The sequence below is a fragment of the Dendrobates tinctorius genome, unplaced genomic scaffold (genome assembly GCF_039654945.1).
Source record: "Dendrobates tinctorius isolate UK_male_01 unplaced genomic scaffold, ASM3965494v1 ptg000058l, whole genome shotgun sequence".
Lineage (NCBI taxonomy): Eukaryota > Metazoa > Chordata > Amphibia > Anura > Dendrobatidae > Dendrobates > Dendrobates tinctorius.
The window spans coordinates 13,003,941-13,025,392 of NW_027361726.1; the positions used below are offsets into that span (position 1 = coordinate 13,003,941).

Below are 21,452 nucleotides of genomic sequence, written 5' to 3' on the forward strand. Positions count from 1 at the left end.
CATCTTAGAGAATCCATTTTACCTGGTGAGCTTGTAGCAAAATGTAAGCATAACATAATTTTAGCATGTAGAACATGTGGCGCAAAACTGCTGCTATCCTCTGGTTTTAGACAGACGTTATGCAAAAAAATTCCAATACAGGTGGTGGACTAGTACTAGTTGTAACAAAAAGTACCTAAAGTAGTAAAGTTACCTTCATTATTGACTAAGTAAATTGAGGTAGATTTGTCCTATACTGGAAAGGATATTGTATGTGGGGATAGAGACCCAAAGAAAAAAAATCAGAAGGGGGTTGAATTCCAAGTGTTGACTCATTCATGACATCACGGCCACTACCATTCCAGCAAATGAAAGACTTCATCTTGAAAAGGCGGGAGGAAGGAATTTGGGGTTGATTTCTGCTTTGCTCTTTTGCTACCCACATCTTATGGATCTTGTGCCATTGTAGAACTACAATTCCCAACATTCAGCTATGTCCAATTCTCTCCAAAGAGTTAATGGCGGATTTATTCTCACCCTTTCTTCATGTTACAGGCTCTGCATGGAGGAATCCTCACTTCCTACATAATGATACAGGAAAGATGCATATCTTTGTACTGTGTTAGCCAGTAGATTGAAAAATATTCAGAATTGAGAGTCCTCAGTGGTTGATACCTAAAAAACAATGAAATAGAGACATCCCTGTATCAGAAGCCAATCAACCGTCCAACATACCTTAAATGGGACAGTTTCCATCCAAAACACATAAAGAACTCTATTATCTATAGCCAAGTCATCAGATACAATCGTAAATGTTCCAACCCCATGGATAGAGATGAACACCTTGGTCGCATCAAAAAAACCTTTTTGAATCAGGGCTACCATCCAAGAACAATTGAAAACCAAATTACAAGAGCCACCAGAATGTCAAGGAATCACCTGCTACATTACAAAGCTAAAGAAGAAAATAACCAGGTGCCTCTAGTAGTCACCTACAACCCAAGTCTGGACGTGCATAAGGGGAATTCCACGGAAATTACAACGTCTACTACAAAAAAATGCCCGATTACAATCCAATTTTCCAGACCCCCCACTACTGTGCCTTAGGCAGCCCCCAAATCTAACAAGCACCATTGCCAGAAGCTCCCTGTTCTCTCCAACAGCTGCAGGAACCTTACCTTCAACCAGAAAAAATGTAAAACCTGTCCATTTACAATGACCACAGACAAGATAAAGATCCCCAATTCACATCAGGACTACAAGATCCCAGGTACTTTCAGCTGCATCACATCTAATGTGGTGTACTTAATTATTTGTACTAAATGTCACTGAAGGAGCTCTTACCCATCTCCTTTCCAAATCACGCCTCACCACCTCTGCACTTTACCCCATCCCTTCCCACCTGCTCCCCAACCTCACTAACATGATCATTTCAGCCCTAACCCATCTCTTCAACCTATCCCTATCTTCTGGTACCTTCCCCTCTGCCTTCAAACATACCACCATAACACCTATCCTCAAAAAATCAAACCTTGACCCAACTGCTATGCCCAGCTATTGCTCCATATCACTGCTCCCATTTTCTTCCAAACGCCTTGAACAACATGTCCATGCTCAACTTTCCTCCCACCTCTCATCTAACTCCCTCCTTGACATCCTCCAATCTGGCTTCCGCCCCCACCACTCCACTGAAACTGCCCTGACCAAAATTACTAATGACTTACTCACAACCAAAGCTAACAGACAGTTCTCCATCCTCCTCCTTCTCGACCTGTCCTCTGCCTTTTACACAGTTGACTACTGCCTACTGCTACAGATTCTTTCTTCCCTTGGCATCAAAGACCTTGCCCTGTCCTGGCTTTCCTCATACCTTTCTGACCGCACATTCAGCGTTTCCCACTCCCACACTATGTACTCATCCCACCCTCTCTCTGTTGGAGTCCCCCAAGGCTCTGTCCTGGGGCCCCTACTTTTTTCCATCTATACTCTTGGCCTAGGATAACTCATAAAATCCCATGGCTTCCAGTACCACCTGTATGCGGATGACACTCAGATCTACCTCTCAGGCCCAGATGTCACCTATCTGTTGTCCAGAATCCCGTAGTGTCTATCTGCCATATCCTCCTTGTTCACCTCTCGCTTCCTAAAAATCAATGTAGACAAAACTGAACTCATTAACTTTCCTCCATCTCGCGTATCTTCCCTACCCAATCTATCTATTATGGTAAACAGCATCATGCTCTCTCCCGCACCTGAAATCTGCTGCCTTGGAGTAACTCTCGACTCTGCCCTATCCTTCAAACCACACGTCCAAACTCTTGCCACCTCCTATCGCCTCCAACTCAAAAATATTTCCAGAATCTGTCCCTTCCTCAGCCCTCAATCTACGAAAACTCTTGTACATGCCCTCATCATCTCCCGCCTAGACTGCTACAACACTCTCCTCTGTGGCCTCCCTGCTAACTCTCCTGCACCACTCAAGTCTGTCCTCAACTCTGCTGCCCAACTAATCCACCTCTCTCCTCGCTACTCCCCTGTCTCTCCCCTCTGCAAATCCCTCCAGTGGCTCCCAATTCACCAACGAATCTAGTTCAAACTACTAACACTGACCTACAAAGCCATCCACAACCTTTCCCCTCCCTATATCTCTGAACTAATCTCCCAATATCTTCCCTCACGTAATCTTCGATCCTCCCAAGAACTCCTACTCTCCTCCACAGTTATTCGTTCCTCACATAACCGCCTCCAAAATTTCTCCCGAATATCCCCTATCCTCTGGAATTCCATGCCTCAACACGTCCGATTATCCACAACCCTCGGATCCTTCAAACGGAACCTGAAAACCCATCTTTTCAGGAAAGCTTACAGCCTGCAATAACCATTCTGCCACCTCACCACCTCCCGAGCAGCCGCCTCATCACCACCAGAGCTACTGCACCCCCGACCTTCTGTCTCTTCCCCACTATCCCGTATGATGTAAGTCCGCAAGGACAGGGTCCTTCCCTTCTGCACCAGTCTATCATTGTAAATTTGTTTACTGTTAACGATATCTATAACTTTGCATGTAACCCCCCTTCTCATGTACAGCACCATGTAATTAATGGCGCTATATAAATAAATAATAATAATAACGTCCAACTGGGGGACTGTATGTGGGGGAGACAGGGCAAAAGCTTAGAATAAGGATGAATTCTCATCGTCACACAATAAGAGAAAAAAGAATGGATCTACCTGTGGCAAAACTTTTTTGTATGCCTGATCACAACACCATGGATATGATATTACTGGTATTGAAAGGTAACTTCACATCTCAGAGAGAGAGTCTGTGAATACAAGCTCATGATGACCTTTGACACACTTAGAGCAGGAATGAATGTGTCGCATGGATTTATGTCTTTTTACATCAATTAAGGAATTTGCTCCTAAGACCTTGTGGTGGCATCACAACACATTAGGAGACTCCAATCAGAGGACAATAAAACATCTAGACTCCTTATCTATGAAATGGTCCAATATTTATGTTTAACCCTCTTCCATAATGACAATTCTGCTTCACGTCACTTGTCTTATCTATTGCATTTTTTCTGTGCGGTGTTGTGTATAAATATGTGATTCTTCAGATTTTGTATTAGTCCAGCCTGATGAAGAGACCTGAGTAGTCTTGAAAGCTTGCAATGCGTTACCATCTTTTCAGTTAGCCATTAACAGGTATCAACCACTGAGGACTTTCAATTCTGAATATTTTTCACTTCCTACATGGGAACTCCTTCATGTTTTTCTATAAAGTGTCTTCTGAGTTTGATATTTTGTTATTGCTCTTTGACTTCATCGCCAAATACTCCTCTTCTAGGAGAGTTTCATGGCCGCTCTGTATAAAAATCCCTACATAAATATTACCAGTAATGGAAGCTGTAGGACTCTGTCTCAAATACACAAAAAGGGGGTGCAAAGCAAATTTTACATTTGTCTTCTGCTAACTTTTACTCCTGGACCCGAACAAAAAGTCACATTAATTACAATTAATCACTTGAGGACAAGACAATTTCTCCTTTTTAATTTCATTTTTTTTCCTCGTGAGGGATGAAATGATGAAAAAAATGCAATTCCGCCCTTGTTTTTCAGTTTTTAATGTTATGACGTTCAAGATGACACCAAATATTTTTCTTTTTAATTTAGTTATTTTTTTCATCGGGATGGGGGGACCTCCAGCAGCCAAGAGTATTTCAGGAGACGAGTGGGCTGATCTTGTGGGAGGGGGTGCAGTGTCCTGTACACTCAGGGAAAGGGGAAGGAGCAGGGTCTTCCAACAGCACAAAGTATTTCAGGAGAAGAGTGTCTTGTGCAAGGTGGCTGGCTGAGAATGACATTGTGATGGGGCTGGGCAGGCTCCTTAGCAGCACAGAGTATTTCGGGATGATGATTAAATGAAGACGGTTATGCTCCTGTAACAAATGTTAAGCCCTCCACACTATAAGTCTCACAATCCTCCCCTAGGAATTCTCCACCAACAATGTAGAACGGGTCAGGTCAAGTCATCAATGGACACCACAAGTCCCAGACGATGGATCACTCTGTGTTAGGGATAGGCTCCTATATGAGGAGCGCGGAGCTTTACGACCATGTTATTGGCTCTGCATTTGGAGGTTGTGACCCAAGAGCTGCTCCCAGACCGCGACTTAAACCCCATGATGGATGAATTTCCATATTGTCACTGGTGAGTCATAAAGAGACTCCATTATCAGCCGAGCCACAAAGCAGACGGATTGGCTAGAGTTCTCTGGAAAATTAGTCCGGGCAAAGGACACCTCTATGAATATGAGTCAGCGCAGCTGACATTACTACAGCCGTAATAAACTATTATTGGCCATGAAAACAAAGGTGCAAAATTAGAGGTTAGGAGCTGCGGAGTAATCACAGTCGGTGACGACGTGGCGCGGTGTGACTCTGCTATTGTCCTATTTCTCTAAGACGCGGTCGGCCTCAATGGTAATCTGAGCTGTATCATATGATATATGGATATGTCTGTATATATTGTAATATTATGCTATTTTATGTTTTCGCTATCATATGATATTTTGTTAAATTTTGTTCTGTTGTACTATGCTGTGTTATCATATTGTATAATATGCAGCATTATATTTTATATTATATCATATATTATATATTCCGTTATATTATATTAAATGACAGTGTTATGTTATATTATATTTGTTCGTTTACAATAAATTATATTACATTATGTTCTGTGATATTAAATAAAGCAGTTATATTATATTTTTTGCTAAATTACATTGTTATATTACAGAACATAACACCATCATTTAATATACCATGACAGAATATTAGAATATAACCATATAATATAACAAAACCTTAAAATTTAATATAAAAATATAACAAAATATAATACCATTTTTTAATATACCATAACAGAATATAATGTAACATAACAATGTAATATAGTTTAATATGAAGTAAAAAAATATAATATAACAAGATAATATAACATAACAGAACATCATCATATAATATAACAAGTAACATAACACCATTTAATATAACATAACAAAATATGATATTATATAACATATAATAATGTTTTGTTATATTTGTTACTTTACATAAGACTATAATACATTGTTATGTTATACTATGTTCGGTTGCGTTATATTAAATGATGGTGTTCTATTATCTTTTACGTCATCCTATCTATGTTCCTAATATTATATTTTACTATTGTGTTTTGTTATATTACATTATGTTTTGGTATGTATATTATATTATCTATATTTTCATGCACTATTTAGGGTGGAGCCCAGGCTCAAATGTAAAATATGTCCCCATCAATAAAGCTTCTGTTGTTTAAAGAAGCCACCCCCATCCTTTATGCTGTTAGGTCATATCTCATATGGGCATCACAGCGGGTGGTCCTCTGCTCAGGAGCCCCCTTTGTGAGCCAGTTTGGAGAGTTCCCATTCTGGCAGACTTGGAGTGCAGCCACACATGTTCTTGTGTTGGCTAATGGTGGTCGCATTATAATTTGTGATTCAAGATAATTTGACAAATGGCCTTTGCACTGGGGAGGGGATTGGCTGCTTGGGGTCTTACCCTCTTATGTTATTACATAGATGATCAATCATTTGCATCGCCACCATGTACATTTTTGCTTAAAGGCAACCTGTCACCAGGTTTGGCTGATAGGAGATGCAGTCACCGCCTTTCAGACCTGATAAACGGCATTCTATAATGATGTATATGTGCCCCCAACCCAACCTGCAGGACAAGAAAAAGACCTTTCATATACTCACCTGCTGGGCGGTCCAGTCCGAGGGGTGTCGTTGGTCTTGGTCAACGTTAGTCTCTTGTTTGGTAGCTTCGATGGCAATCTATACACTTCTAGAAATGGAGACTTCTGGATCCCCAGCTGGAGCTTATTTTGAATAGGTGGCCTATAGCTGGAGATTGTTTTCAACGATGTTTTCAGTGCAAATATTATTTGCATGCTTTATATGACATTTTATAGTATTTTCAGTTTTCCTGTTGCCATAAAAAAGAGCAAAATCACAATCCAGTAAATCAGCGATTACACGACAGTTGAGCAGGAACTTGATTACTCTCTCAGCTGTGATAATTTGCTCGCTCGTTAAGTTGATCATCAAACATTTGAAACATTAAAAAAGTGATGTGAAGATGGACTAAGCCCCAATGTACAGTCTCTTGTCACTTGCCTGGGCCAATTACTTTGGTGTAGGGTTTTGAAGTATTTTACACGAGAGCTCAAAACGGCTAATTAAAAAATGAAACACTTAAAACTAGACCTCAAAAGCGAGCAATGTATCAACATTAATTAGAGTATTCTGCCAGAAACTGACTAGGATAAGTGGGTCATCTGTGATTAATACATAACCATATACAGGAAATGACATGTAGCAGAGATAGATCGCCCCGGCATTGCGGTACTGGTGGAATGTGGCTGTCAATTGTGACAAGACCTGAATGACTGGATGATTGGCAAACTGATGGATTGGACATTAAAAAGATATCAATGGAGAAGAATGTAAGACAATGTTGTCGTGACTATTGAGGCTGCCACTCTGTTTTGATGTCTGAGAGACGTAACCAGATTGGGTATGCTACTTTTGCATAAAAAAAGTATGGCACAGGATTGGAAATTAGTTCTAAAGGTCCCAAAGTTCTTAAAGTCAGTAATAGAGATATAAAGTGGAATGAATACAAAGCCAACTTTCCGGATCACACTTTCACACAGTGCCGGCTTTCTTGAATTCTCTCCTCCTAATGAAGAGATGAAAACAAAACACCAGACGACCAATGATACTGAAATTCTGAATAAAATCAAAATGTCACTCACAAAGTATGTATTAGACTAAAAAAGATCCATTAAATTCTGCATTTGATCTTACACATGACTCGTTGCAGAAGTTTCGCCATATTACTTCATCTGGGGCGTCTCCTGCCTCACAATCCACCTACTTTATGAAGTCATCAGATTAAAATATACTAAAATAGATTTAAAAACATTTATAAAATTGCCATATAGACCTTTCATTTTATTTCATCTACATCATCATACATTTTAATTCACAATTGTAAAATTTTATGAAAATTTTAAGTTTTTTTCTCTATTTTAAAACTTTAACTATAACTGAATGACCTCCTCATTCAATAGTGCCTAAAAGGGAAAAAAAACCTTTCCTTTTTAGAAGCTGGTCATACGATGCCTATGACGAAATTCACAATTCGGATAACCGTTTTTTTTTTAGCCTTAGATCTTCAAAACCTATAATAATTTAAACAGTAATGTTGTCATACTAAGTATCAAATATAGAAAAATATTATTTTGGGAGTTTTGCATCATAATGGTGTCACAATCCATTTTTGGATCTGTGGCAGGTCTGGATTTTCACATATAAACTTTTTTCCTTTCTGGCCATCGAGGGTTAAATTCTGTTTTCCCCCCGGTTACCGCTGGTGTAATTACATTGCTGCTTAATTTGCTGATGCAGGTGGTGACCACTCCTACCATCCTTTAAAAGGTCACCTGATGCATCAGCTGACTGTCGGTGTTAGAGGTCATTCTGTAGCGACCACTCTGGGAGAAGGAGCTTGCTGGGAGCGGTGGTGCCTCAGCTGTTCTTGGTGAATCTGGTGTCGTGATCCTGCTGTGCGGTGCTTTACAGCAGAAAGCTAAGTGTATTTTTGTTACCCTGTTCCTTTTACTGTCTGTCTATCCTTACCTTGTGTCGTATTAGTGCAGCGGTGGGACCAGTGTCCTCACTTGCCAATTCCCTACTTAGGGATAGGTGCAGGGCAATTGAGGGCTAAGGTATCCGCTCGGCCACAGGTTGAAAGAACCTGTATAGGGATGCTAGTAAGAGCAGGGCACATCCTCAGGAGAGTGGAGGAGGTGTCCATTTCCCTGTTCCAAATCACAGAGCCCACCGTTGTAATTGTGTCCTCGGTGTTCCCTTGTTTGTTTGCTGTTTGGTGACCGACCAATCGTTGGGTCGTGTTGCACTGGTCAGTCACTCCGTGACAAATGGTCAGCCATTGTGCTATCATCTGTCATTATTGGCAAATACATCACAATAGTTCTCACTATCATCAACTTCTGTGTCATTACCTTAGCCATCATTATGCCAGTTCATGAGAAGAGAGGTCCAATAATGTTATAATCGAAGTCTGCTCACTGAGATGTCCTACTGTGGGATTTCACCTGTCGCCAGAATTAAGGATTTAAGCCCCATGTTGGACTGAGGCAGTAGTTGCACATGAGTAATGCTACTCATCACTAGATCTGTTAATAAATAAAGATGTACAACAATCAAAATGTATAATTTATCCATAGAATATGTAATATGAATTTGATTGCTGGATTGTCCGACTTCTGGGATCCTACCAATGTAAGAATGTGGGTTCCTAAGTTCCATGTTCCATTACGGTCCTCAAAATCACCATAGTCATCGATGACCTCTTCATCATGACTTCAATCTACCCTGACCTCGTGAATAGAGTTGAGCGAAACGGGTCGGTCATATTCAAAAGTCGCCGACTTTCGCTGAAGTCGGGTTTCATGAAATGAAACCCGACCATAGCATGAGGTCGGCCACGAGGTCGGCGACCAGAGCGCCAAAGTCGCATTTCGAAAGATGCTTCCAGCGCTCTTTTTCAGCCAATGATGGAGGACGCACACTGTGGGCAACGCGATGACATAGGCATCGGTCACCACCATCTTTGAGAAGGGCATGCAAGTGATTGGCTGGCTTTGTGTGGCGTCACAGGGGCTATAAAAGGGCGTGAACGCCGACTGCCATCTTACTTATGGTGATCTTAGCATAGGGAGAGCTGCTGCTGCTGCTGATTCTGTAGGGAGACCGTTAGGCAGGGAAGAAGAACCAAAAAACTGCTTCTACTGTTAGCGATTTCCACTTACAACACAACACTTTGTGTGCAGTGACAGGGGAGGCTCTATTTTTGTGCATCAGCTCTGTTGGTTATTAGGCTGCCTTATAAGGCTCCCTGATAGCTGCATTGCTGTTTGCACACTGCTGTGCAAACTGCTTTTTTAAAAGCAAAAATACTTTTCTTCCTCTTTTCTGCACAGTTACCAAGGGTTCATTTTTCCACCCTTTTGTGTGTGCACTGTGCAGCAGTCCTGCTTATTAGGCTGCCTGCGTCCATACTTGGACTGAGAGCATCATTGTCAGCGTCCACAAATCTCTAGTGAGATCCAAATTCTCACCAATACTATATACACCCTCCACCTTGTCATACACCATCCAATTTCAGCCTGTTACATTGAGGTGTAATCTCTACTGGGCCTGAGACAATAGTTCAGTGTACTCAAATCTATAGTGAGATCCAATTTCAGCCTGTTACATTGAGGTGTAATCTCTCCTGGGCCAGAGATAATAGTTCAGCATCCTCAAATCTATAGTGAGATTCAAATTCTCACCAATCCTATAGACACCCTACACCTTGTCATACACCATCCAATTTCAGTCTGTTACATTGAGGTGTAATCTCTACTGGGCCAGAGACAATAGTTCAGTGTACTCAAATCTATAGTGAGATCCAATTTCAGCCTGTTACATTGAGGTGTAATCTCTCCTGGGCCAGAGATAATAGTTCAGCGTCCTCAAATCTATAGTGAGATTCATATTCTCACCAATAGTAGATACACCTTCTAGCTTGTTTTACAGTACCATATAGCTGGTGGTATTTTGGGTACATTTTCACAAAAATGAGCAAGTATGGTGGAAAACGCCATGGAAGTGGGTGGGGGTTGCCAGCTGGTCCCGATGGTGGTGTTGCATCTGTTGGTAGTGGCAAAAGCACAATAGCACCAAAGGCAGGAGCTGTTGAGCCTGCGTCATCGTCTGGCTCCACAAGGCCTCGAAGGCTCTCTTTTCTCGGAGTAGGTAAACCACTTTTAAAGCCGGAGCTTCAGGAACAAGTTTTGGCTTACATTGCTGACACAGCCTCCAGCGCTCTCGCCTCTCTTCTGAGGTTTCAAAAAATAAAAGCACTGAGTGGTCATTGGAGGCTCCTGGTCAGGAACAACACCTTTCCTTGTGTCCTTCACTCCTACCAAAAGTGAAGGATATGGCAGGCCACACTACTGATTACTCCATGGAGCGCTTTTCACATACCATGCCTGGGTTAGCAAGTCAAATCGTGAATTCCTCAGTCCAAGATGAATCTGACATGGAGTGCACTGATGCACAGCCACTGCTAGATTTTTCTGCTGGTACATTCACTCAGAGCACTACATTGTCCTCGCAGTGTACTGAGCCAGAATCAGACCCTGATGAAACTCAGGTGCCCCTTCCCGCATACTATACCACCTTACACGGTGACACAGAGGAAGGTGCACATGAAATTGAAGAGGAGATGATGGATGACCCAGTTGTTGACCCAGATTGGCATCCATTGGGGGAAGAGGTGCCACTGCCAATAGCTCAGAAGAGGAGGAGGAGGATCCACAGCAGGCAACGACATCGCAACAGCTGTTATCTGGCATGATCGTAGCAGTCCAAAAACGTGTTACAAAAAGCAAAAGAGTTACAGGATAGCTTGGCCAGACGGTCAAATTAGCACAGCGTGCAAGGTCTCAAAATGTCTTCCATAGTAAGAAGAGTGCAGTGTGGCACTTTTTTGAACAAAATCCTAATGATCAGGCAAAAGTTAACTGTAAGAAGTGCGCAAAGACCGTTAGCCGAGGGAAAAATCTGAGAAATTTGAATACCAGTTGCATGCTTAGATATTTAACCACCATGCACTTGCAAGCGTGGACGGACTACCAAACCTCACGTACCACATGTGCACCTGCTACGAATGAAAGTAGTCAGCAATGCTACATCACTTCCCCCACTGTAAGCCCACTGGTTAGCACACCACCAGCAGCAAATGTCGAGGTGTCGTCGCAAGGGCAAAGCAGTCATGGAATCACAATGTTATTGCTACGAAAGACTGAATCTAGGCCATCAGCAACACCACCAACACCATCACCATCCCCAACCCTCTCTCAGTCCGCCATGTCCACCGCTAGTTCCACCATATGCAGCTCTCAAGTCCAGTTTACCCTACCAGAGACTCTGAGTAGGACAAGAAAGTACTCATCCTCTCATCCGCGTACACTGGCTTTGAACGCACACATTGCCAAACTAATCTCATTAGAGATGATGCCCTACTGGTTGGTTGAAAGCAAAGCTTTCTGCGAGCTCATGGCCTACGCAGTACCACGCTATGACCTACCCAGCTGGCACTTCTTTTCGCGAAAAGCCATCCCAGCCCTCCACGTGCATGTGAAAGACCGCATTGTCCATGCACTCAAGCAATCAGTGAGTGGAAAGGTGCACCTCACAACAGATGCATGGTCCAGTAGGCATGGCCAGTGCCGTTATGTGTCCATCACTGCGCACTGGGTTAATGTGGTGGATGCAGGGTCCACAGGGGACAGCGGCGGTGGGACAGTGCTGCCTAGCACACGGTATAGGAAACAGTTGGCTGTAGGCGTTCGACCCTCCTCCTCCTTCTCCAGAAGCGAAAGCTCGTCCACAGAGCGCAGTCGCACGAGCACTCCATCCGCAGCTGCCAGTGTTGCACACGAGGTGTCCCACTATCGAACAGCTAGTGGTAAGCGTCAGCAGGCTGTGTTGAAGATGATGTGTTTGGGCGACAACAGACACACTGCGGAGGTACTGGCCGACTACTTGCAGCGACAAACTGAGTCATGGCTGGGCAGTCTAAATCTTGAGGCAGGCAAGGTAGTTAGTGATAACGGCCGGAATTTTGTGGCAGCCATAGCCCTTTCAAAACTCAGACACATACCTTGCCTGGCTCATACCTTGGACCTGGTGGTGCAGTGCTTCCTCAATAATTATCGGGAGTTAACACCCCTTCTCCATAAGTTGCGAAGACTGTGCTTGCACATCCGCCGGTCGCCCGTACACTCCAGTCGTATGCAGAAGCTGCAGTGATTGCTCCACCTTCCCAAGCACCGTCTAATTATCGACGTTGCAACAAGGTGGAACTCCACCCTGCACACGGTTCAGAGGCTGTGCGTACAGAGGCAGGCTGTAATTCATTTGTGGGAGGATACACGGGCAGGCAGTTTGCAGGCAGACATGGAGTTGTCTGGTGTGCAGTAGTCGAAGCTGAAAGACCTCTGTAAAGTCCTTCAGTGTTTTGAGGAATGCACACGGGTGGTAAGTGCAGACGATGCCATCATAAGCATGAGCATCCCACTTATGCATCTGCTCATGCAAACTTTGACGCACATTAAGGAGCAGGCATCTGCAGCCGAGGAGGAAGAGGAGGAGGGAAGCCTTGATGACAGTCAGCAATTTTCTGGTCAGGGAAGTCTCATGGACGAGGTGGAGGAAGAAGAGGAGGAGGAGGATGATGGGGATGATTATTATGGGGAGGAGGATACTTCTCAGGGGGCAAGAAAAAATGTTGGCGTGGCAAGGTCAGGTACAGGTTTTGTGCGTGACTGGAGGGATGTGGAATTGCCAGAAAGTGCTCCTCCACCCAGCACTCACAGTGCATCATTGACACCTGGAACATTGGCCCACATGTCTGATTATGCCTTGCAGATCCTAAAAAGGGATCCCCGCATTGCCAAAATGATGTACGATGACGACTACTGGTTGGCCAGCATCCTGGATCCACGCTATAAAGGCAAATTCCAAAACATCATGCTACAGGAGAACCTAGAGCTAATATTGGCTAACAAACAAGCAACTCTGGTAAACCGGTTGTTTGAGGCCTTCCCAGCACACAGCGGCGGTGATGTTTTTCCAAATCAAGCCGTAGGTGGCAACATGAAAGAGGTGTTCGTGGTGCACACAGCCTAAGTGGCGTTGGACACAGGGGTTTCATGACCATGTTGTGGACTGATAATACTGCATCGATCGAAAGTGACAGAAGACAGCAGTTGCCAACTATGGTAACAAACTACTTCTCCTCCCATATCGATGTTCTCCCTCACCGGTCATTCCCCTTTGATTATTGGGCCAGTAAACTTGACACCTGGCCTGAATTGGCACAATATGCCTTACAGGAGCTCGCTTGCCCTGCTGATAGTGTGCTATCTGAACGAGTCTTCAGTGCTGCTGGATCAATCCTGACAGAAAAAAGGACCCATCTGTCGACCTAAAATGTTGATGATCTAATCTTCATTAAAATGAACCATGCATGAGTTTCAAAGGATTTTGTCCCACCCTCCCCTGCTGACACGTAGGTTGCCAGAAAAATGGCTTGCTTTTGTCCTCCTCTTCCGCGGACTTCTCCAATTACTCCATTTGCAGCTGCTGAATGTCCAACATCAACATATGCCAATTTTTCCACCTCCCTAACTGGGCTGCCTCCCCCCACAGGGCCGGGTCACCACCTGGCGCATGCACCCGTGCGAGTGCCGTTGCCCTGGACAGGTGGGTGGGCACACTGTTTGGTAATGGCACTGGCACAAGGTCCTTCATAGTAGAATCAAGTGTCTCTGACGTTGGGGGTGCACACCCGCTGTCAGACACACCGGCGTACTATGAGGGGCCCTGTGCCAGTGCCATCGCCAACGAGTGGGCCCCCCCTGCTTGCTCAGGATCACAGCACTTGCAAAGTTGAAATACTTACCTCTCCCTGCTCCACCGCCGTGACGTCTCCAGCGTTTCCTGACAGTGACATTCTGGTCAGAGAGCGCGATGACATCACGTCTGTACGCCCTCTGCCTAAACAGTCCAAGTGCAGTGAGATGTAAGATGGGGACGACGAGGAGTCCCGACTAGTACAGGGATTCCCTAGCGAGGAGACTTATTTAATTGTTTTCAATGTTGGTACAGCTATTTTTGGGGAGCACTATACTCTGGAGAATGATATATGAGAGGCCCACCATACACTGGAGCATTCCAGAGGTGGACATCAGACACTGGAGCAGCATTTACAGGGCCCATTATGCACTGGAGCATTAGAAATGGGGCCCATTATATATGGAGCATTATTTGGGCCCATAACTCAGTGGAGCTTCATCCATGGGGACCAACATATACTGTAGCATTATGTGGAGCTCATCATATACTGTTTCAAACATTATATGGGACCAATGATTCTGTATGGAGAAATATATGGGCCTCATTACTCTGTACAGCGCACTATGCGGTGGCCATAATACTGTATGGAATAATATACTGTCCGTTTTTGGAGCTATCGGAAAATTTAAAATGGATATCAGTCATGAGATGTAAGAAGTGAAGTATTTTTCATTGTACTATACCGCTATTTCTCTGCCGCATCAGAGGATCATGTATTGTGGCATGTGTTAAAGGAGCCCATTGACTCTCTTTGGCCCTGGGCCCACGAAAATCTGGAGCCAGCCCTACCCCCCCCACAACTTTAGCCAAATAACCCCCAGTTTTCAGTGGGTAACAATTATTATAAAGTAAATTAAGGTTGACAAGCTTAAGTAATAAGAATTGATGTTTTTGGCATTAAAATGGACACTGTAGGTGTGTTTCCTGTCCTCCACTCACTGCCGACTTTTCTTCCCCATTGACTTGCATTGGGTTTCGTGTTTCAGTTGGCCTTCGACTTTTCACGATAATCGGCCGATTTCATTCGACCCGACTTTTGAGAAAGTCGGGTTTCATGAAACCCGACTCGACCCAAAAAAAGGCAAAGTTGCTCATCTCTACTCGTGAACATCATCATTTACAAAGTGAAAAACTCTGCACGGCACATTGTCCTGTAAGGGAAGCTCTCTTGGAAACCTCATCATCAACAACTCAAGATGTAACTTTTGTCCATATCACATTGTCCAGAGAATTGTAGGCTGTCGGATAGCTGGGAGGAACATTTCCATTTTTTTGGGATAACCCAAGAAAATGTGTTTATTTATATACTAGATTATGGCCCGATGCTATCGCATCGGGAGGATGCGATAGCATCACACCTCTTGCCATGTTAACCCTCAACACACACACTCCTCAACACACACTCCTCTCACCATCTCCACTCACTCTTTCACTCCACATACGACCCCTTCTCTCACTCCGTCTCTCATACTCACGCCGTCATCATCGCTGCTCCACGATCCCCGACATCTTCTTCCGCCGGCGCCATCCTGGATCCAGACGTTGTCCACGCCGGCGACATGTTCTTGCGGCGACGCCATCTTGAGTATCGTGAAATACCGCGATAGTCAAGATAGCGTCGCCGGAAGAACATGTCGCCGGCGTGGACGACGTCGGGATCCAAAATGGCGTCGGCGAAATCTCGCGAGTTTTCGCCGACGCCATTTTGGATCCCGACGTCGTCCTCGCCGGCGACATGTTCTTGCGGCGACGCCATCTTGACTATCGCGGGATTTTGCCGATCCAAAATGGCGTCGCCGCAAGAACATGTCGCCGGCGTGGACGACATCGGGATCCAAAATGGCGTCGGCGTAATCTCGCGAGATTTCGCCGACGCCATCTTTTTGGATCCCGAGTCGTCCACGCCAGCGACATGTTCTTGCGGCGACGCCATCTTGAATCTCGCGGGATTTCACGAAATCCAAGATGGCGTCGCCGCAAGAACATGTCGGCGGCCTGGAGAACGTCTGGATCCAGGATCGCGGCGGCGGAGGAAGATGTTGGGGCAGCGACGATGACGGTGTGAGTATGAGAAACGGAGTGAGAGAAAGGAACGTATGTGGCGTGAAAGAGTGAGTGGACGTGAGTGGAGGTGAAAGGTGAGAAGAGTGTGTGTTGAGGCGGTGTGGTGTGTTGAGGGTTAACATGTGCGTGTGTGTGTGTGTGTGTGTGTGTGTGTGTGTGTGTGGTGACGTCACCGGTTACAACTGGACGGAAGTTGTTACAACCGGAAGCTGCTTAGGGCATTTATTATTATAGATAGCAGGATTCCAAGAGAATGTGTTTATTTATATATAGCAGGGGATGAGCCTTAACAGATGAGTGATTATTTTCCAAACTTTAACTTTAAATACATTTTCCTGACCTGTATCCAGAACAAACAATGAAGAGTTCACTGTTCTAAGAGCCATCATTTGGCAAGGTCATGACCATCACAGATCATCCCTTATCGTCCAGAAGAAATTTATAGAAGAGATGCAAGACTAGAAATTCAACACTGAACAACACATAAATCAATACATAATCTGTGTATACAGCACTTGGCTTGTTTAAAGGTCTACGACCTTAACCCTTAATGTCAAGATTCTGAGTCACACTGCAAACAAGAGACTAGGTGAAAAGACTCAAGAAATAGGAAACACATCATGTTAGACTAGATGCTTCTAGAGTTAATCATTCACGGCCTTAGCTAGACAACATCATGTAGTAGTATAACAATGTATTCCCATTATCATTCTTTCTCATCGATTAAAAATGTCAGAAGGTTGGCATATCTAGTAATGAACTAGGAGACACAAGGTTGGATAAGTCAATCTAGAGTTATATGGAAAGTGGTCAGGATAGATGTGTTACGAGTACATAAACCATGGAGTCAGCCCCTGTACAGATGTGGCCAAATTGACTTTTTTTTACAATTTCTTTTAAGACCTATTATCAGGACACACTAACAAAATGCTCAACTGGAGGCAGTGTCATCATGACCACTGGGTGACCACCAAGAGACATAGAAAGCATAAACATCTCCAGTTAAAGTATCACAAAATTACGTTTTTATTTTTCAAAGTTTCTCATCTGATGTCTGTGATTTCGGGATTTTGGTCAGCAGAGAGGAAAGTTAAGGAAGGACATATCTTTAGCTACAAGAGGCTTATAGAGGTGAATGTCAGGCCGGACCTATCTGGCTTCTTCTTAGAAGTACGTCAGCGTGTACTGAAATCTTCATAATCACAGTCATGTCAGCAAGCAGGAGAGTTATGTGGGTGACATTGGACTTTGGTACTAGGAGAAGTGAAGGGGAAAGAAAATTAAATGTATTTCCAAACATGAAGCCTTCTCTCTTGTATGTTTCCTACAATCAATGATTACATGTGATCACCATGGGTGCAAAATAGCCATCATCACCATCATCATCGCCATCATAGTAATTATTATTACCATTGCCATAACTTGCATGGCGAGCCTTATGATCTTTGCATCGGGTCATTCTCGCTATCATCAGCAACATTAACTCTACACCCATTGGTTTCATTGCAGATAACTTGTGTCATCATCCTAATTCCTCCTCATCATCCATAGTTATGATTGTCATCAGCATAACTGCAGTCCCCAGCTCTATCATCATCCTGATCTCTACTCATTGCTATCGTTACCACTGTGATAATTATCACCGCTGTCACCATAATCAGCATCATTACCATTTTCTTTCTTGCCAGATTGGATTGGAGTTTTTTTATCCACTTCCTAAGCCAATATTTGCATCTATTGTATCAGCTGCAAATTGTAAAGATGCAATGTAGTCCAAATCAGTGCATCGCATTCATCTAGAATGGTGGCTCAGCATGTAGCATGGTGGCTCAGCGTGTAGCATGGTGGCTCAGCCTGTAGCATGGTGGCTCAGCGTGTAGCATGGTGGCTCAGCCTGTAGCATGGTGGCTCAGCGTGTAGCATGGTGGCTCAGCCTGTAGCATGGTGGCTCAGCGTGTAGCATTATGGCTCAGCGTGTAGCATGGTGGTTCAGCCTGTAGCATGGTGGCTCAGCATGTAGAATGGTTTCCTTGCTGTATTGGGGTCCTGGACTTGGTTTTGCCATAAGTACAGCATTTGTAATGGAGTGCAAAATTTGTGTCCTTTTGCATTGGGGTACAAGCCCAATACTGTAACATTGGGATTCCTGTGGTCATTCTTTCTCCTATGGAAGAATTTATGGAAAAATTATTTTTCTGAACTCTAGATATCTATGGCCGAACTGGTAAAGTTGCCTTAAAAATGTTGTCCGGGACTTTTGATATTCTAAAGATAGCTCATCATGATCAGATTGGTAGGTGTCTGCCACCTGATACTCCCATCAATTAGTATTTACAAGTCCTATGGCGCCCAGAAGGATATGACAGATCCATACACGATGTAGTGGTCATTCTTGGGTACTGCAGCTCAAATCACATTCACTTTAATGGGAGCTGAGCTGCAGTCCTGAGAACGGCCACTACACAATGCACAGATCTATGGCGTTCACTGTTTACTTTATGGACCTGCAAATTGCTGATCTGTTAGGGCGCAATGACCATGGATGACCTTTAGTATCAAAGTCCCGGACAACCTCTTCAATGCTAATATCATTCTTAATACCACTGTGGCAAAAGACTATAAATATGATTGACGGCTACATATAACCAAGATTTCTTGCTCATTTTGCCTACTTCCAACATAGTAGATCAAACAGTAATGGCTTTGTCATCCTAACTGATTGCACTGTGCTCGCACCGCCACATGCCTCGCCCCTTCCCGACAACATGTATTACATGCACTTATCGGACACAGATCTCCTGCCTGGAACATGAGATTCATGTAATTGAAGCTGGTTACTAATATATCATGTGAACAGCACAAAACAAAAGCAAATTGTATCAACTTAGCATTTCTGTCTCGGCCTCCCACTTGACAAATGTACCCATGTGCATTGGCAGGAAGGGAAGCTTAGTAATTATTAATATAGTATGCCTTACACTTTAATGCTACGATATAAGATGGCCCGGAGCAGTGAGCTGCCTATAATAATTGATTGAGCAGATCAACACATGACGTGACTCATAATCCCACCGTACCAGGCTGCACAGCCTTGTAAAACATCCTCCGATACCACCGCATGTTCCAGTTTTCAGCAGAGAGTTCATGTGAAGGGATCATGGTAATTAACAAGCTAAATTAAAACCTTGAGAAGCTTCTCGCCTTCTTTCCTTTATTGCCAACAGGCAACGCAAAACTTCCCAAATTGCCAATTGTGTCTCCAGCTTAATTATTGCTCAAAGGTAATGTTGCTCGATACAAATTAAGTCATATTTGCATAATTTGTATCACGTTATTTCTTAAATAGTGTCCAGAAACCCTGTGAATTGTGTATTAGGTAAAAGCAAGAAATAAGAGGAAGGAGGGCATTGTGTTAGGGCTGCTCTCTTTGTAGCCATATGATTTCTACCAGTCAGATGAGGACTGTTACTCTTTTAGGAGCAAAATGCAAAAAATATTAAAGTTGTCTCAACCAGATATCCTATATAAAAAGGTTGTCCAGAGTGTTACACATCTGTCCCTGGTCTGGTCTCTGCTTCCTTCACTCTGGTCCACTAAACTCTATGCTCCATGTCAGACTTTGCAAATAGCCCAGCATGCTCCCATGTTATCATTTATTATGTACCTAGTCCTATATAAGGCCCACAAGACACACCCCTGTGACGTGATATTAATTCTCTTAGTTTGTAGGTGCACAATTGCCTGTCTGCTGTCTCCATGACATATCCTGTCTGTCTTCGGCTTCCAGTACGTCTTCAACCTGTCTGTGCTCTCCCAGATGTCTCCGACCTGTCAGCAGCTTCTAGTACCTCTGCAGCTTATCTGCAGTTTCTTTGCTATATCCAGTCTGCCTGCAACATCTAGTACCTCTACTAACTGTCTGCGGTCTCTCAGACATCTCTGGTCTGTGTCATGGTTAGGACATGGTTAATGTCCTGTTCTCACAGGGTTAACTTTTGCCGGACTCTCTTTGGATCTGGGAGGGGTATTTATACTCACTCCAGACTACCATTCTCTGTCAGCTATACTGTTATTCTGGCTGTGTGTCTGACCGACCCCCCTGGTGTGCGTATACTGCATTGCTTGTTTGATTCCCATGTATGACCCGGCCTGTCCCCTCACTCTGAACTCCGTCTCACGTTTTAGGTACTATTGTCTTCTCTGGTTCTGACCTCCTGGCTTGGCTATTGTTACTCCGCTACCGTTTGCCCCTATTGTACCGTCCAGTGCCCGTTCTGGTTTTCTGATCTATTGCTACGTGCAGACTATCCGTTCTGTCTAACCCTTTGGTACTGTCCTGCTATCTAGTGCATTGACCCTGGCTTGATCTGGTTTCCGCCCCTGTCTATGCCCCTTGGTAGCTTGTCCCGTAGTTACCTTTCTAGGAGTTTCCCTGCAGCTCCTAGCTCTGTGGAGCTTAGGCCACGCCCCCAGCAGTCGTGTGCTTCAGGTCCTGATAGTTTGAAGCACGCATTGTCACCGCTGCTGCCCTGCTCCACAGGTATCTTTGAACACTGTTTTTGTACTCAGGACATGCGCACTGGCTCAGTGAGTGAGTGTAGTCCGGTGTTCCTGACAGTCTGCTTAGACCTTCCAGTACCTCTGCTACCTGTTTGCGATTTCCAGTACTATACTACCTGTCTGCGGTGTATAGGACATCTCTCGTCTGCCTACAGATTCCAGTATCTCTGCTACCTATCTGAGGTCTCCTGGATGTCTCCGATCTGCCTGTGACTTACAGTATCTCTGCTGCCTGTCTGCAGTTTCTAGGACATCTCTTTTTCTGCCTGCGGCTTCAAGTACCTCTGCTATGTGTCTGCAGTCTCCTAAATGTCTCTCATCTTCCTGCAACTTCCAGTACTTCTGCTAACTGTTTGCAGCTTCCAGTACCTCTGCTACCTGTCTGCAGTCTCTAGGACTTCTCCTGCCTTCCTGTGGCTTCCAATACATCTGCTACGTGTCTGCTATCACTAGGATGTCTCCTGTCTGCCTGTGGCTTCCAGTACCTCTGCTACCTGTCTGCAGTCTCTAGGACATCTCCAGTCTATCTGTGGCTTCCAGTAGCTCTGCTACTTGTTTCCCGCATGCCTTTTCTGGCTACTGCATCGATGTCCATTGCCTGTGTGCCAACCAGACCTTTGGCTTTGAAGATCCACCTCACCTAGTGAGCCTAATACAGGACTAAGATATTGATAGCCTATCCGTAGCTTAGGTCATCAATATAGGTGGAGATCTGACACCCAGCAACCCCATGGATCAGCT

The 21,452-nt window shown here is 44.2% G+C and overlaps 1 protein-coding gene across 3 annotated transcripts in view; it reads right to left on the minus strand.

The window, feature by feature from the left end:
• The window catches only part of LRFN5 (leucine rich repeat and fibronectin type III domain containing 5), a 337,342-nt gene that overhangs the window by 309,592 nt on the left and 6,298 nt on the right, over positions 1-21,452 (minus strand). The window contains exon 2 of one of the 3 annotated variants that reach the window (XM_073578041.1): positions 6,288-6,516. The exons of the other annotated variants lie outside the window; for them this stretch is intronic. The gene's annotated coding sequence lies outside the window, so the exon portion shown is untranslated. The remainder of the gene's footprint in view (positions 1-6,287; positions 6,517-21,452) is intronic. 3 annotated transcript variants of the gene reach the window in all.